At 46.1% G+C, this 17,579-nt stretch overlaps 1 protein-coding gene across 2 annotated transcripts in view; it reads left to right on the top strand.

The window, feature by feature from the left end:
• The window catches only part of LOC122809692 (von Willebrand factor A domain-containing protein 5A-like), a 1,295,998-nt gene that overhangs the window by 51,666 nt on the left and 1,226,753 nt on the right, over positions 1-17,579 (top strand). The window lies entirely within an intron of this gene.

Genomic DNA, 17,579 nt, shown 5'->3' with positions numbered 1-17,579 from the left:
ACCAGCCGGTGAGCGGGGTAGGGCATACATCAACCGCAAGGGCTTCCCCTCCATCAACTGCCAGGTCGTGTGTGATGCCCAGGGCATAATAATGAATGTGTGTGCTGGCTGTCCTGGGAGCTACCATGGTTCCCACATCTGGCATTTGATGCAGCTGTACCAGACATTTGCCAATGGGGACATCCCGCATGGACACCTAGTGGGGGATGCAGGTTATGCACTGGAGCCGTGGCTGATGACACCCATCAGAATCGCACACACACCTGAACAGGAACGCCATAATGAGGCACACGCACAAACATGTAATGTAATAGAGCGTGTGTTTGGGCTGCTCAAGTCACGGTTCTGGTGTCTGGACACATCTGGTGGAGCCTTGCAGTACACACCAACTACATGTACCCAAATTGTCATGGTATGTGCTATGCTACATAATATGATCTTGCGAAAACAGCTGCAGCAGGACCAGCATAGGGCCGGGCCAAACAGCCTCCCACCATTGCCAAGGCCATCACAGGCAGAGCGTGACTCAGAGGAGGAACAACCTGAGCCTGCCCCAGTAGGCAGAAGGAGGCATGCCCAGTATGCCCTGGCCTTGGCAAAGAGGCAACGCATAGCACATACACTGGCTCAGTAGGAACCCTGGGAATGATACCCCTCTCTGACTCACTCATATAGTAACAGGGATGCCTAACATGACACAACCTGCTCTCAAACATGTACAGGGAAGTGTAATATGCGCATCCGACAGAGGCAGCCCTGCAGCAGAACCTGAGGCATGAATGCTATGTGTTAAGTAATGTAACACCATATACTATATGCACACCTGAGGACCCTGACTAACATCCTACCCTCACCAAGCATCATGCCACAACATGACAATGAGATGATCAAGTGCAATAATTGACGGAAGTATCGCAGTTAGTCAAAAGGGATCCAATGTGTGCCAGTCTGGGATGACATGCTGAGCATGACATGATGCACCACCTGCTAGGACAGGCATGCACCTATCAGTGCAGACCGTATGGATACTGGCAAAGGCTGTTGTTACCCACAGTGTGCCCTGAATACTTAAGGCCACCCACAGTGTGCCCTGAATAGGTAAGGCTCACTCACAGTGTGCCCTGAATAGGTAAGGCTCAAAACACAAACCTATCTCCATAGGTATCAGAAGGGATAAGAATAAGATAAGGGATAAGTCAAAACAGCAAGATGCATGCAGTCTAAACTCACCCAGTATGGAGAATGGTGATATCTGCGCTGTAACAGAAAACTGAGCCAAGTCTCACAACAGCAGCCTAACACTACCAGGTTACACCTCATACTGTGTTGTACAGCCTCAAAACATGGAACAAGCTACAAAAGGAGGGTGACTAGCAAGAATTGTCAAGGATAACCACACCCCCATGTTGGTACCACAACAAAAAGCAGCATGGAATAGCCATGGTCAAGTAACAGTGGCTAAAACTGCCCCCCAGTTTATAGCCTGCTACAGACTACTGTCCCAACACCAGGAACTGCACCTGGCCTATGCTGGAATACATGAATATATCAAGTCCTCCAAACCACATTATATTGGGTGACTGAAAATACCCAGACATAGACTGGGAGCATTATACTATCTCCAACAGTGTAGGACAAAAGTTCATAGAATCCATAAACCAAAAGGCCCAGGAACAACGTACCACTCCCACAAGAGGGTAAGCATACTGGATGTGATAATCAGCAACATGGGTACTGGATGGCAAGATGAGAAGTGTATTGCTCACTGGTAAAACCAGACCATAGAGTAATCACACTGGATATACAAATCCTGACCACAGTCCCTGGCCAGAAAACCACAGTGGAAAACATGTGTAAAGCAATATTTGCATTCCTCCAAACTGATGTGGAATCCATTAAAGGTCCTGTGCAGGTGCAAAATATGGGCCACACCTCAGAACCTGTAATACAGCCATTCCATGAACACTGCCAGGAATGCTTGGATTATGCAATTCTAAATTAAAACAAGACACAATGCCATACACGCAGGCATCTGGCATGGCGGACACCAGCCATAACCAAACCATGCAAGAGAATGAGGAAGCTACTACATGATAGAGCAAACATAAACAATGAAGTAATCACTGATCAGTAGTATGGCAATAAAATATGTCCACACATACAATCCACTAAGGCCAGCCACAACAAGTTGAATCTGTGAATCCTGAGGCAATGTTACACCTGCCCCAAGTACACAGACAACCCCCAACTCCACCCAATAAATACAAATATATGTGAGAGATGCAACCATCTATCCAAACTGGAGGCTGAGATCCCTCAACTCAGTACTCCCAAAACTAGTCAGGAGGAGAAGGTAACCACACACACCACAAACACAGTCCCACATAGACCTATCACAACTGCAAACCAAAGACATAAACACAGAAAAGCATTCCTGGAGGCACAAATTACAAACACAGCATACCAACAGAGGCCTCTAAAGCAGACACCCAATCAAACAACCTCCAAACATAGCACATGCAACACATAGTACACAAAGCTGGTGTGCCAAACAGTCACAGGCCAGAAGGAAAAACAACATGCCTGATACAGTTGTAATAGGTGACTCCATAGTCAGACACACTGCTGTCCCGCACACCAGACTGAACAAGGGAAAGGGTACAGTAAGCTGCCTGTAGGCTGCCACAATACGCCACATAACAGAAGTATGCAGGTCACTCCAAAGCAAGTAGAAATATGATGCAGTCATAGTCCATACTGGTGTGAATGACCTGAGATGTACCTCCCTAGACTACATGAAAAGAGACATAGATGAGCTCTCTGATTATGTAGTCCAGGCCGGTATGACACTCACCGTTTGCAGCATCCTACCCTTACCAAGAATAATGCCACAGTACAAACACGGAATGATCAGTCATAGCAAGTGGCACACTTACTGGTGTCATTCCAAGGGGATCCATTGTCTGTCTGCTTGGGATGTCATGCTTGACAAGCCACGCAGCTGTTCTTGGGATGGCTTGCCACCTCCATAGAGCCTTTTGTAGGCAAGGCTGAAAAGACTGACCCACCACCCTAGAAAACATAAGTGGAAAGAAACATAAGGGTAATGCTGACCAATGCCAGATGTGTAAACCCCAATATGCATGCTCCCAAGGCCATCCCCAGTATGGAGAACATCGATGTCTGTGCAGTGACAGAAACCTGCTGCAAGCCTCCTGACAGCACACCAGCACTACCCGGTTATACCACGTATCATGTGTCATGGCCCCAAAACCTGGAACAAAACATAAAAGGAGGGTGAGTATCCATATTCAGCACAGACACCCATACGTCCAGGTAACTGACAATGCACAAGGCATTGGAGTCCACCCATGTGCAACTAACTGTAGGCAAGACTGCTGTACAGTCTGTAGCATGCTACAGACCACACTCTCACACACAGGAACCCCACCCAGCCATCCTGAAGACACTGGACAGTATGAATGTCCCACCAAATACCAAACAAGGTACCACAAATTACCACATAGGTGGTAAACCATTATGTATGGAAGGAGTAACCAGGGACCCAGGGACACAAGTGGACAGTAACCTGTTATGTGACACCCACATTGCCAATGTGGCTAGGAAGACTGTCTACATTTGACACCGTATCGGGAAAGGATTCACATCTACGTCAACAGAGGTCATTGTGCCCCTATACTGTTCTCTAATCACACCCATAATCTAGTACAATGCCTCATATGGGATGTACCTTACCTGACACCTGCAGCAGTTAGAAAGACCTCAAAGGTACCTCACGAAGAGGATAAAGGTCTCAAATATATGTCATATGCTGCCTGGCTGTAGACACCCAAGCTGAATGCAGTCACATACTGCCTACACAGAGGCATTGCATGCCTGTTGTAGAAGGCCATGCCCAACACAGGAGTAATGGACATGCTCCACCCCAGAAAACTCAAATCCTTCAGAGCTGTGAGAGTGAGAGATGTCAACCTCAACAAATAATGAAATAGGATGTGCTGGTGGGACAGATACATAATCCAGAGGCTCCCCACACCCTGGACCAGAATCCCACTCCATGTTAGGCAGAGCCCTTCACTGACACTCTTCAACAGGAATCTTGCCAAGTGGATGGATGATTGTAGAGTTACACTGGGGGTCTTCACTGTGTCATGTCCAGACAGAGGTACAGCAAAGCAAATCATAAATGGCCATAATATTCACATAGCAAGGGGTGGCAAAAGCCACACACTTTCTGGCTAGGCTAACAAATGCCCTAGGGTGGATAGCCTAGTATGAACCTATGAACCTATTAAGATACAAATTGTACAGGACACTAAGGATAATCCCAAGGCTTTCATAACTGATGGTAGGAACCATGTTGGGAATTCACAGATATGCTCTGAATCACATAAATATCACAAACACACACACATATTGCCAACATACATCCTGACAGGTGCAGTGCAAACCCCCCCCCCCCGAATGCAAAATATCTATCCCAGCAAACTGCTGGCCCCCTGACATTGCAGATGCTGAGGTAACAGCCAACATCTACAAAGCAAAAAAAACAGCAGCAATGGTATGAGATGGTGTCCTGGGCTTAGTGCAACATGGACTCCAAGATGAATGGAATGCCAAACCACACTACTGCTCAATGTCAGCCTTACCACAGAATATGTACCCAAAGAGCAGTGTACAACAGCAGTGGTCCTTCTCAACAAATATCTGAATAGATACTGAAAACTACTACCTCAGAATCCTGAGAAGCTCGGTCTGCACAGCTATGGAAAGGATCAGCATGTACCACAGACATAAAGATATTGGGGACCTACTGACACCAGACCCTACCCAGTGTGGCTTTCTTAAGTGCAGATCCTGCCCCTAAACATGTTTGACTCAATGGAAACAGTCATTAAGGTCATTGATGAGGGCAATGTGGTCCACACAGCGTAGCTGGACCTTGCAAAGGCTTCTATACAATACCCTACGTGTTCATTATAGATAAGCTCACCAGCTTATATATAAACCCCTATGTCAGTAGAGGGGTTGCAAACCAGACCAAGGACAGAACAGACATGGTCAGACATGCTGCAGCCATGTCAGACTACAAACCAGATATAACTGGCATCCCACAAGGCTTAGTCCTGGGATCTCCCTCATCTGGTATATATGTCCCATAGGTACAGGCAGACATGGAAGGACTGTGTCCGAACATGTTTGCAGAGGACTACAAACTGCTCACCACATATGATCCACCAGCTGACACAAGCATCCCACAAAAGGGCCACATAGAAACAGACAACTGGTGCCATAGCCATGTCAGCAAGCTAATTGCAGAAACATGTATAGTCAACCCCCGTGGATATACAGTAAGTGCCCACCAATTACCACATAGGTGTTAACCCATTATGTACTTAACATGTAATGAGAGACCTGGGGACACAAGGTGATAGATATCCTGCATTGGACAAACATGTGCTGTAGTGTTTACAGAAACATACCATATACCCACCTAATCATGAAGGTTGTCAGATCTAGATAACGGGAGGTCATTGTGGCTCTGCAGTCATCCTTCATCAGTGGTACAATTGACTACAATAGCCCCTGTGGGATGTACCTCAGCAGACATCTCCATCAACCGTAAAGTCCCCAACAGTACCTCACCAGGAGTATCAAAGAGCTTGCACAGATGCCATGTGTTGCCTGTGTTGCTGGTATCAATAAACATGCTGCACCTTGTACAATCTGAATGGCAGTGAGCTGTGCACATGAGAGACCTGAACCCCAGCACTGACTTACATAGGACAAGCTGTACTGCATGATCCATAACACAGAAGCCACCCCCACCCATGAGTGAACCCCCAGTACAGGCTACCCATAGAGTCACTTATCAATCTTCCTCAATAGGAATCTTGATGAGTGGATGGGAGATGGTAGCTTTATCCTGGGTATCACTGTCATGCCACAGGTAGACAGAGGCACAGTATACTAACCATGACATATGTCATAGCAAACTCCACTTACAATGTGTGTTGAAGGACAAACGCACTCTCCAACTAGCATTAGACATGGACTAGGGCACATCGCTAGTGTTTGCAAATGTACACCTATGTTGTGGAATACACTACCAATGTTGGACAAGCTTGGTTTAAGTAGTTCATATCTGAACAGAATGCAACATGGTCAGATGTACACAACTGGCCCCTAACCAGGCTGTTGTGCTCACTATCGAAATGTAAAGCAGTGATAGCACTAAAGCCCAGGATACTGTCCACCACAGTCAAAGTACTACCAGTACACTATACAGTACTACAGTGTTAGGTCAGTGTGAAAGGATGTTGACAACTGTATGCAAAGTATCCCATGCAAACACTGCAGGCACAGTATAATCCTGTTGTGTTCACACACAAAGCAGTTGTACAGTAACTACACAACATGACACACAACACACAACCATAAACGGGTGATATTTGTTGAAGTTCACACTCATCCACAAATGTGGTGGGCTGCAGAGTCCAACATATGGAATGCTCACACTGGGCATGCTCACACACTTTGATAAATGAGACATATGTCAGACAACATGCCATGGGAAGGCTGAACTGGGCATGCTCACACACTTAGGCCAAATCCCAGTTTAGCAGTTGGACACACATATCTGGTATTTTTATGTGTTATTCCAGGAACCAACCACATTACAGCAGTCTGCCCAGTGCACACAGTTAAATGACTACAGAGACATACGTGATATAGTGGATCCCTCCTATATGCAAACATCTTCCACAGATGCACAAGTTGTTCATACAAACAGGGAATGCTATGGCAATAAAGATGTGCAAACAGTCTACCAGCAACAAATAATGTGCATTTGACAATTAAACATATGGGTGTAGATGTCAACACTAGGCTGTTTGCCCTAGGGAATGACAGCTAAGCCAGAGTGTGCTTGGTGTCTGCCTCCCCACAGGATGCACATTTCCCTTTCTAAACACTGATGATTTCAGCACCCTATAAGTACAGCAGGAGAAAAGAAACTTCCCAGTAATGCGAATAGTGTGCTCTGCTAATGCGTCCGTCACAAGTGTCATAACATAGTTAGGTAGGGGTTTGAATCCTGCAAATGCTCAGTGTCTGTGTGTGTGTGTGTGAGTGGGGTTGGTGTGTGTGTGTGTAAGTCTGTGGGAAAGAAATGTCCCTTTTGGCAACTGGGAAAACACACCACAGGATGCACACTCCCCTTTCTAAACACCGATGATGTCAGCACTCTATAAATACAGCAGGAGAAGAGAAACCTCCCAGTAATGCGAATAGCGCGCTGTGCTAATGCGTCCATCTCAAGTGTCATAACATAGTTAGGTAGGGGTTTGAATCCTGCGAATAGCAAGTGTGTGTGTTTGTCTGAGGGGGGTTAATGTGTGTGCAATTGTGTTTGAGGGAAATGTCCCTTTTGGCAACTAGGAGAACAGACTACAGGATGCACATTTCCCTTTCTAAACACTGATGATGTCAGCACCCTATAAGTACAGCAAGAGAAGGGAAACCTCCCAGTAATGCGAATAGCACACTCTGCTAATGTGTCCGTCTCGAGTGTCATAACATAGTCAGATAGGGGTTTGAATCCTGCAAATGGCAAGTGTGTGTTTTTGGCTGAGGGGGGTTAGTGTGTGTGAGGACAATGTCCCTTTTGGCAACTAGGTGAACAGACTACAGGATGCACATTCCTCTTTCTAAACACTGTTCAGCTGAAGGCCATGGCTCTGGCACAAGTTGTCTGTTTCTATGATGCCCCTTTGGAAGATGCTTGTGTCGGCTGGAGAGTCGATTACGGTGGCCAGTTCGCAGTCATCTGCATATTTGGTCAGCCACAGTCTGTCCGTGTTGGCCTGTACCTCCAATAAATATATACCAAACAAGAGAGGTCCCAGGACTTCCAGCAATTCTAACCATGTGAGTTCTGTCCTTGAGCCACTGTGCAATCCATCTAGTGACATAGGGGCTTATATTTAAGCTGGTGAGCTTCTCTAGAATGCCCAAGTGGGGTATTGTTGTGAAGGCTTTTGCAAGGTCTAGGTAGGCTGTGTGAACCACCTTCCCCTCGTCAATGGCCTTGGTGACTGTTTCAAAGAAATCAACCAGGTTAAACCTGGTAGTGCTGGTGTGCTCTCAGTAGCCCTGAACCAGGCATCTGTTACTGCACAGATATCAATGTTCTCCATGTCAACGAGTGTTTTGGGTGCATGCATCTGGAGGTTTAGACTAATGGTGTTGGGTAGCATTACTCTTAGTTTCTTATCCCTTGTGATACCTATGAAGGTGGGTTTGTCATTTGAGCCTTGCCTAACATAGGCACTATGGGGGTAGCAAGAGCCTTTGCCAATATCTGAAAGCCCACGGGTGACAGGTGCAGGCCGTCCCTCGCGAAGCAGGTAGTTCAACAGAAGATGAATATGTGAAGGTGTAGTGCCTGTGATTAGTTAGCAGTAGCATATATGACTGCTCATGTGGACACATGCCAGGTAAGTCATATGCACTGTGTCACAGGCAATGTACATGTGAACAGGACAAACAGTGACATCCTGTCAAGTGGGACATGAACATACATATAGTAAGCTATGCAGATGGCACTAGGAGTCCACAGAAGCTCTATAACTATGCATTGCAGGTGTGATCAGTATTCCAGGGTAATTGCAAGCAAACATGCATGCAAACAAAGCTACCGTAAACAGGGCTGCATGTAGTCCATTGTACAACAAACAAGCTGTACCAGTTCCAGTAGGTAACACTGCAAATATGCAGGCACTATGCAGATGTACATGGAAATACATGGGTCAGATGGATAGGGTCCAGTCTCAGTGCACACAAGTGTACAGACCATGTACTGTCAGGATGTACAATAACTGGATGGAAACCCATGTGTTCATACCTGCAGTAATACACATGTCAAATAACAGACACTGAGCCTTCACTCAGTGGTACCATACTTAGGATGTATGCTACCTGGCCTGCCACCACAGTATCCCTGACATATATGGGGACTCTCCCTCCTGTGACAGTTAGTTATGTGTGTTGGGGCTGTCTAGCATGGTATGAGATGTGAGCATGCAGTGCTAGGGTGCTCCTGTGTGTCCTGTACCAGTCGTGTAGTACTGCACACATATCAACATCCTCAAACATCTGCATTGCAGAGTCCAGTGTGGGCAACATGCCACTTGCAATTTACTTGTCCATCATTGTGTATTACTACATTCATTACCTTATCCCCTGTGCTACCTATGTATGTAGCCTTCTGTTGACATCATTACCACCAGTATGCCAACATGTGCAGATGATACACTATGGTACTTACCATGGGTGTAGACAACAGGACATGACAATCACACACTTACTGCATCAGGCATGCTGTGATATACCCACAATTAATTCAGCACACAGAACTGTTAACAACATGATACTATTACTACACATCTATGTGGTCACCCTGTGCATCAGCAACATGTTAACCTGTACCTGCACAGTTGTTACAGATTGCAGGAGGTGGCACAGTTTCATCATATGCACAGGGTGTGAACTTGGTATGCCTGAGTCAGCCACCGATACCACCAATTGACATGTATGTGTATGTGTGTTGGTGAGGGACAGCAGTAGAAGGTGGGGCAATGTTGATATAGTGTGTGCGTGTATGCGGTAGCCCTAGGTGTTGTCAATTCACATGTGTGTATGGATGCACACAGTTCCACCTCATGGCTGCCATATACTGGTTTTTGTGGACAGCCACAGACTGTACCTGCCAGGTCATACAGATCAGTGTCTCTGGCCACGGACATGGTACCTGTGCCTTGCAGGGGTGCTACGGACTGTATCCGGTACCAACCCAGACTGGGTACTGTCATCAGAAGCAGGTGTTCATTGACTGGACACAGATCCCTGTCAGGCCTGGCCAGAGCCACGAGCACGTGGTCTCCTGGGGTAGTCTGATGACAGCACAGACCCAGCATTGCTGGGGCTGCTGCTGGCAATACGGGGGTGGCCACGGCCCTGCTGTCATCCGCAACGACTGTCAGCTGCTGCTGTTGCTGGCATACAGCCACATCGACACCTCAACCGCCCACCATCGCCCTGGCTCATGGACATGTAGTTGTGGAACCGGTCTAATATGTCCCCACAACGTCTGTCTATGACATCGGTGAAATCACGGATGGCAGCCGCAATGTCACGCATACTGTCAGTCATGGCTGTGCAACATGCTGTCAGCTCCCTCAGACCCTGTCTGGTGTACCGTTCCATACGTGACTGTGCCTGCATGACAGCCCGAAACATAGCTGAGGTTGTAAGACCTCTGTGGGCATGTCTGACAGGGGCATTACGCCCACAGATGCTCCCACGAGAACCCCTGGACATCTGTCTGTGTGGTACCATCTCTGGGCCATGCCCATGGCTGCTGTGTGGGGAGGCATGTGCCACAGATACCACATGATGCTGGTCAATGCCCACTGTATGCTGTCCATCACCTAGGGATATTGGTGACAAAGGGTGTATTGGCAGGATAACTGTGTGCATTGATGGGGTCGACAGCTGTGTACTGTCAATCGGCTGACCAATGGCGGACCCTGGCATACTTTCCTGTGCCATTACACAGATGTCATCATTATCAGTACCCACGGCACCTGATTCAGGTTCCCTGCTACATGACACCAGAGCAGCAACAGAACCTGTGGGAGGGAAACAGGAAACACAGTTTACAATGTCTACACATTACCAGTAATGCACACATGCACACATGCACAGGTACACACATGCACACGTGCACACATACACAGGTGCACACATGCACACATGCACAGGTGCCCACATGCACACATGCACACGTGCACAGGTGCACACATGGACACATGCACACATGCACAGGTGCACACGTGCACACATGCACAGGTGCACAAATGCACACGTGCAGAGGTGCACACGTGCACACATGCACACATGCACAGGTGCACACAGGCACACAGTTTCACACAATTGTACATTACTCAGTATGCGTGATATCAACACACAGACACAGACACACCTACATGCATACAAAGAGCACTACTAAGTGAGCCAAATAGTACTATTACTATCAACACTATTACAGGAATTGTTAATACACACTCATCAGCATGGATAGGCTGCATTGCTGTTATACCAGAGGGTCCTGCAGACGTGAAGAAACTAATGTCAGTGAGCACAACTGTGCCATTGTTACTGAGTATGATACAGGTCAGTAGTACAACAGTCGCCTTTCACAGGTCAGCTGCTAATATTGAGGATATCACACTTGCACATTAAATACTATGGTGACAGCTACAAACCAAGGACACACCTCACACATGCATTAACTACCAGTGTACACAACAGTCAACTGTACATATGGCATATTACCTGCACGTTCACTGTCTTGCTGCTACTTGGCTCCAGCCTCCATCATAATGCATGTCTGCTGCTGTTGTTGTTGCTGGCGGACTGGAGCCACTACACTCATGAGTAGTCACTCCAGTCTGGTGAGTGGGGGATGTGTAGCCACCCCACCACCTGTGGCGACCTGTTGCCTGTGGATATCTGACACACGCTGACGGACATGTCTGATTAAATCACTGCAGTGATGTCGTACCTGCTCATATGTCCTATTATGCGTGCCTATGTCATTTACCCGACGGACAAGGTCTTGCCACAGTGCAGCCCTCTCCTGCTGATTCTGGCTTGTGCAGGAAAAGAGTATTGCATAATCCCGCACCAGGATCTGGTGTATCTCCTCATCCTCAGCTGTGGAGTAGGTGGGATTCTGTGGGTGGGCCATGTACCTGAGAAAGAAAATAACCTGGTATCAGCAATATATGTCAGCAGAATTTGGCACACATACTACACATGCTACTCGACTGTTATGATACAACATATCTCACATATGTAGCATCTGTCTGTCTATTGGTGGATACACATGTAGATGGCCAGGTATCAGTGCTCAGCCAGCAACTGTGCAACAGTACCTGGCACACTCCATACGACATACTACCAAACCCCAGCAGTCAGAACACTGATTCAAGTCAAGAGCACCTCCTCACTCTGGGGGTTTGTATCTAGGTACTGTATGGCCTACGTCATCAACTACTGTGAGCTGACCACACACTGATTGCCCTGGATATACATATCCCACCTCCACCACCAGCACAAACGACTATAGTGTATAACATTACAGATACAAACTTTACACTTTGTAACAGTGACATGGTATCCTTTCAGCCCACTGGGCCGGTGGCAGATACAACCCACAATGCTGACCCCTACACAATTGCTTTCTACAGACATCTCCGAGAATGCATGGATCATGCAATCCCATATATGACCAAGACACTCTCCACAAAGGGACAGCATCCTGTCTGGTGAACCCCAGCCATAGACAGATTGTATTACAGAAGATGGAAGCTACTGCAAGACAGAGCATAATTCCATAAAGGGAGGGCATGTCTCAGCAGCACTAGTAAGGATCTATTTTCCATCATACAAAATCCATGGGCAACTTTGAGAGGGAAATCAAGAGGGACACTACAGATAACCAGAAGGCCTTCTTCAGTTATGTTAGCAACCTGGTCAGGATCCATCCTCTGTGCCCATAGTTAGTACACAACAACAAATATTTCACTGACACCACAGATATCAACAACATTGTGGCAGGCAGGTTCAGTGCAGGTGTCACCCCACCCTCTCCCCCAAAATAAGACATAGTTATCCCAGCTGACTGTAACCTCCCTGTCATCACAGATGTCCAGGTGAGAGCCACCCTCAGGACAGCAGAGTACAAAACATGAATGGGACCTGATGGTATCCCCAGTTGCATGCTACATAAACTCTGACAGGAGCTAAACACACACATAGAAGTGCTATGTAACACTAGCCTGACTACAGGATATGTACCTGTACACTGGCGCACAGCAGCAGTGGTTCCACTCCATGAAGGAGGCACCTCAACATACCAATACAATACAACACAATACATTACATTACAATACAATACTATACAATATGCTATTGCCCCTGGGACTACTGCAGCGTACTGTTCTGCTACCCTGACCATTGTGACACATGTGGTGTGATGGTACCTGCTGCTGTCACACAGTTACACAGGGTGACTCATGTGGCATATTACCTATCTAACTAACATTCAGCAGGGGTATGTGTGACATGTACTCATGGGGAGACTTGCTTCTTAACACTGTGTGGTTTATTGCAGGGTATGTCTTATCTGTGGGTAGGAACTCTTACCTCCACATGTGCACTCTATTGCAGTGGCACGGACATTTAGGTTGTGGATGGTGTGAGGTGTTACTATGGTTGTTGGACATCTGTCATGGGTGTGACTTACATATGTAAATCCGGGAGTGGTAACCTCTATGTGGGTAGCATATGTGTACTCTGTGGTGTTGTCAGTCACTGTGCATTGGTAATGTGTTTGAGTGCATTGTGACAGTGTTGTACATGTCACTGTGTCCTTCTCCATATCTGTAGCTGTCATGTGAGGTCCATACCATGGCATCCATTATGTGGTGTGGAGGGGTACACTGACCTACATGTCCATAGCTGACACACCATGTCTGCTGACACATACCATGTGCAGGTATTCCAGGGATAGTGTGCCACTGTGAATATCATTGGGGTCACTATTGTATGCATTTATGACCCTGTTCACCCCTGACACATGCAGTGGTGGGCAGCCAATCACATATCTGGTGATTACTGGTGTAGGTGATCTGGAATGTGGTATGGTACTCCGGTTTTGACACTGGTGTTCACTCTATGCCTTTGTCACCAGGCACCTGTTGCAATACATCTGTACACATGTGCCTCACTCAGAATTTATATACATCTCTCTCTCTCTCTCTCTATATATATATATATATATATATATATATATATATATATATATATATATATGTGTGTGTGTATATAGATATATCTATATGTATGTGTGTATATATATATATATATATATATATATATATATATATATGTCCGTATACATATACACACACACACACACACACACACATATATATATATATATATATATATATATATATATATATATACATATATATGTATATATATTGATGTACATATATTGCTATAGATGTGGAGCGGGGGGGACACAGAGGGGGTGTGAGTGACAGAGCAGGTGGGACAGGCTGTGTTGCAGGTCGTCATATACAGTCATACCTGTAGATAGTCAGATCAGTCTGTCTCTGTATATGTATCTACATATATCTATATCTGTATGTGTGCATTACATAGATATGTTTGTACAATATTCTATCTACATCTGTCTATGTATTCCTACATCTCTCTATTTATGTATACATATATGCATATCATATATATATATATATATATATATATATATATATATATATATATACATATATATATACACATACATATGTTGACATACATACGTATCCATATGTTAGACAGGTATATCAACATCTTTGTCTACCATACTGTATACACACACTAACATACTGCTAAACATACATAACTGTGAAACCTACTTTGTACATGGCACTACAACCTACAATCAACCAACATTGATATGTGCACATAGATGCTCTTACATACCAATGTATGTACATCCTTCACTGATAGCTGCTGTATGTCCCCTGCCCTTTACACATCTTCATATACATATGGATACAGACCAATGACACATATGGAGGGCTCACAGTATGTAGACCTTTCTAGTATTACTTTACATTACCTGTGTTTGTCACAGCTGCTTGTGTTGCTGTCTGGTTCTCTGTCCTGCTGCTCCACTTCCCAGTTGTCAGCTTTCAGGTAGCTGTTGCTGAACAATTTGTTTGTGTCTGCTTAATTGCAGTTGCCTCTGTCTCTGTCTCTCTCTCTCTGTCTCTCTCTCTCTCTCTGTCTGTCTCTCACATCCTTCTCAGGGTGCAATGAAAGTATTGCATGTGTGGACTGGGAGTACAGCATACTTTTGTAGGTATCTGCATATGCCCATGTGATGGCCTCTGCACCAATTGTTAGCCAGCATTTGCTAATTGCATACAGCCAGTTGTGTACTGATTGCAGTTCTCACTGTGATTTCAGAACAGTGCTATAAAAAGGTATGTGAGATAGGCGTAGCCCTTTCAGATTTTAAGGGCAGGGACCATGCTGTTATGCTGTGGACAATGTTCTGTGAGTGTAAAGGTTGGTATCTCTCTCATATTTCCAGGTGTGTTGTAGATTAACATTCCTCCATTCATTTTTCCAGTTTCCTGTGCTAACTGTGTATGTACACTGACACCTACAACTACTACTACTGTTAATGTGTGTGTGTGCTTTCCTTTCACTTTTGCTTGAACTTTGTTGCTAAGGCTTCAATAGTTGCCCTTTACAGTCACTACTTGTATGCCTGCTAGGTGTCTTGACTGTAGTGTGCTGCTGTAGCTTTCCTATTTTCCATGTACATTCACACCTTGGAATGCTTGCTATATCTGCTAGGGTGTTACAGCATGCAGTGTGGTCTGGCCATGGTGTGGGCCTTGACATCTATTAGGGTATTTGAGTATGCTGCTGAGCAGGCCCCAGAGACTTTCAGGTTCATCTGTTATGTGCCTCATGGAATGGTACATATCAGTGGGGTACACCCATTAAAATGTCTGGTATGCTGCAGTTGTGACTGTGGGTTACCATGAGCATATGTATTACTACACTTTTTCTGCCATGCAAGTGATGAATACTTTCAGGACTCCATAGTTACCATTGCATGTGTTACACCTTTCTGCCTACTGTTTGTACATTTCACATGGGGTCTGTGGGGCATCCCTGTAAGTCATTCACTGTTGCTATGTCTAGGCTTTTAACTATTCAAATATGGTGGTGTCAGACCCGTCATGTGTACAGATATTTGCAGGTTGTCCACATTTCTGCCTCATATTTTGGTCAATATCTCATGCACACCTTTTTCTGGCAAGTCACTCTGGGCTCAAGTCAGAATGTGGTGACAAACATTCAAGTTTCAGACTGCATACCCTCCCAAACATTCCACAAAGTGCAGACCCTGTTACCCTCTGAACGGTCTGCGTTTGTTGTAACATTATTTGTAATGTGTCCCTGGTTTTGGGCCTTTGCTCCACATATTTTATTACTTGGTCCAGATGTGTTCCTGTAAGAGGTTGTGGGGTATGGGCAGTGCTTATCCTGCTGTGAGTATGTGTGTGGCTTGCAAGGTGCTATAGTGACATTATTACCTACTAGCTTCCAACTAGCATGGCTGTTTCTGTTCACAAACTACTATTATGGAAATCCACTAGTTTTGATAGTAATTCTAAATGGCATACTTTGTGTACTACACATCTATATTTCCTTTACATTCATTCCTACTATTACATGATATATTTATTTTATCACAATGTTCTTGTATAAGAGTCATGGCTTAGTGGTAAGTCATGCAGACTACTGTTTCCAAGGTCCTGGGTTCGGGACTCACAGTGGGATTTTATTTTGCTTTTGAACTGAGTACAGGACCTGTCAATGAAAGTGACTAAGGCAATTTTAAGCAGTTGTAACCGGGTTAGCGCTGGTTTGCACGGAGATCACGCATGCGCACTGGCGGTTAGCTCCGCGCACACCCGCTTACAACCGCTTAAACGTGCTTACTCTTGCGCACACCCGTGCTATTTTCTTTGAAAGAAAAGAAAATGGGGAGACAGGAAAGTGGTGAAAAAGGGGTCACAAAGAGGGTACGACAGTAGGGAAACAAGCTTGGGATGTGCAGGAGGGATGTAGGTAAGGCCCATAGCTGCCCATTTCTTCATCAGCAACAGCTGTGCATATGTATGTAATTTGGTGTGACATTTGAAACCTTCCACCCCTGAGAGAGGTGTCAGGACAACAATAATACTTGTACAGCCAATTGTAATTGATAGGTTCCATGTCCAGTAGACGTGTGCGGAATGGGCAGCTATGTATGGGGCATAATTTTTTGTGGGTACAGAGTGCCCCTTTTTTTTTTCAGGTGAGAGTGGTATGTCAGGTGAAGGAAGTCGGTACAGCTGGGGAGGTAGGTTGGGTAGGTAAACAGACAAGACAAACAAGACGCATACAGGGGCGGTATGACACGTGTGGGGGGGTTACACAGTTGACGGGGACGGAGGTTTGGATATCCAGAGCCCATGAGCCCACAGATGGCAACAGTGGAACTGATATCCCCACCCATAGGCAGTTGCCACTGTTCCTTCACTGCCCAGGATGGGGCTGTGCTGGGGGCTGTGTAGGCGGGGCAACAGGCATGCCCGTTAGTTGCGCCACCCGTGCCTCGAGCTGGCATAGGGACTCGAGAACAGAGTCCCGAATCTCCCTACGCACCACAGTCCGGACACTACAGAGGGTGAGTGGTGGTTCTCCTCCGGCCACACTTGCAGAAGGGGGGTGAGCCCCATCCCCTGCAGCGCTTCCACCCGCAGGTGGCACAGGGACACTGGAGGAGGGTCCGGACTCGGCACTAGTGCCAGGTGCACTCGCCAGCTGAGGTGGGAGAGGTGGGTCCACTG

Source organism: Protopterus annectens, chromosome 8.part0 (genome assembly GCF_019279795.1).
Source record: "Protopterus annectens isolate FY-2018-M chromosome 8.part0, PAN1.0, whole genome shotgun sequence".
In the NCBI taxonomy this organism is placed as follows: domain Eukaryota; kingdom Metazoa; phylum Chordata; order Ceratodontiformes; family Protopteridae; genus Protopterus; species Protopterus annectens.
This window is presented reverse-complemented; position numbering and strand designations above follow the sequence as displayed.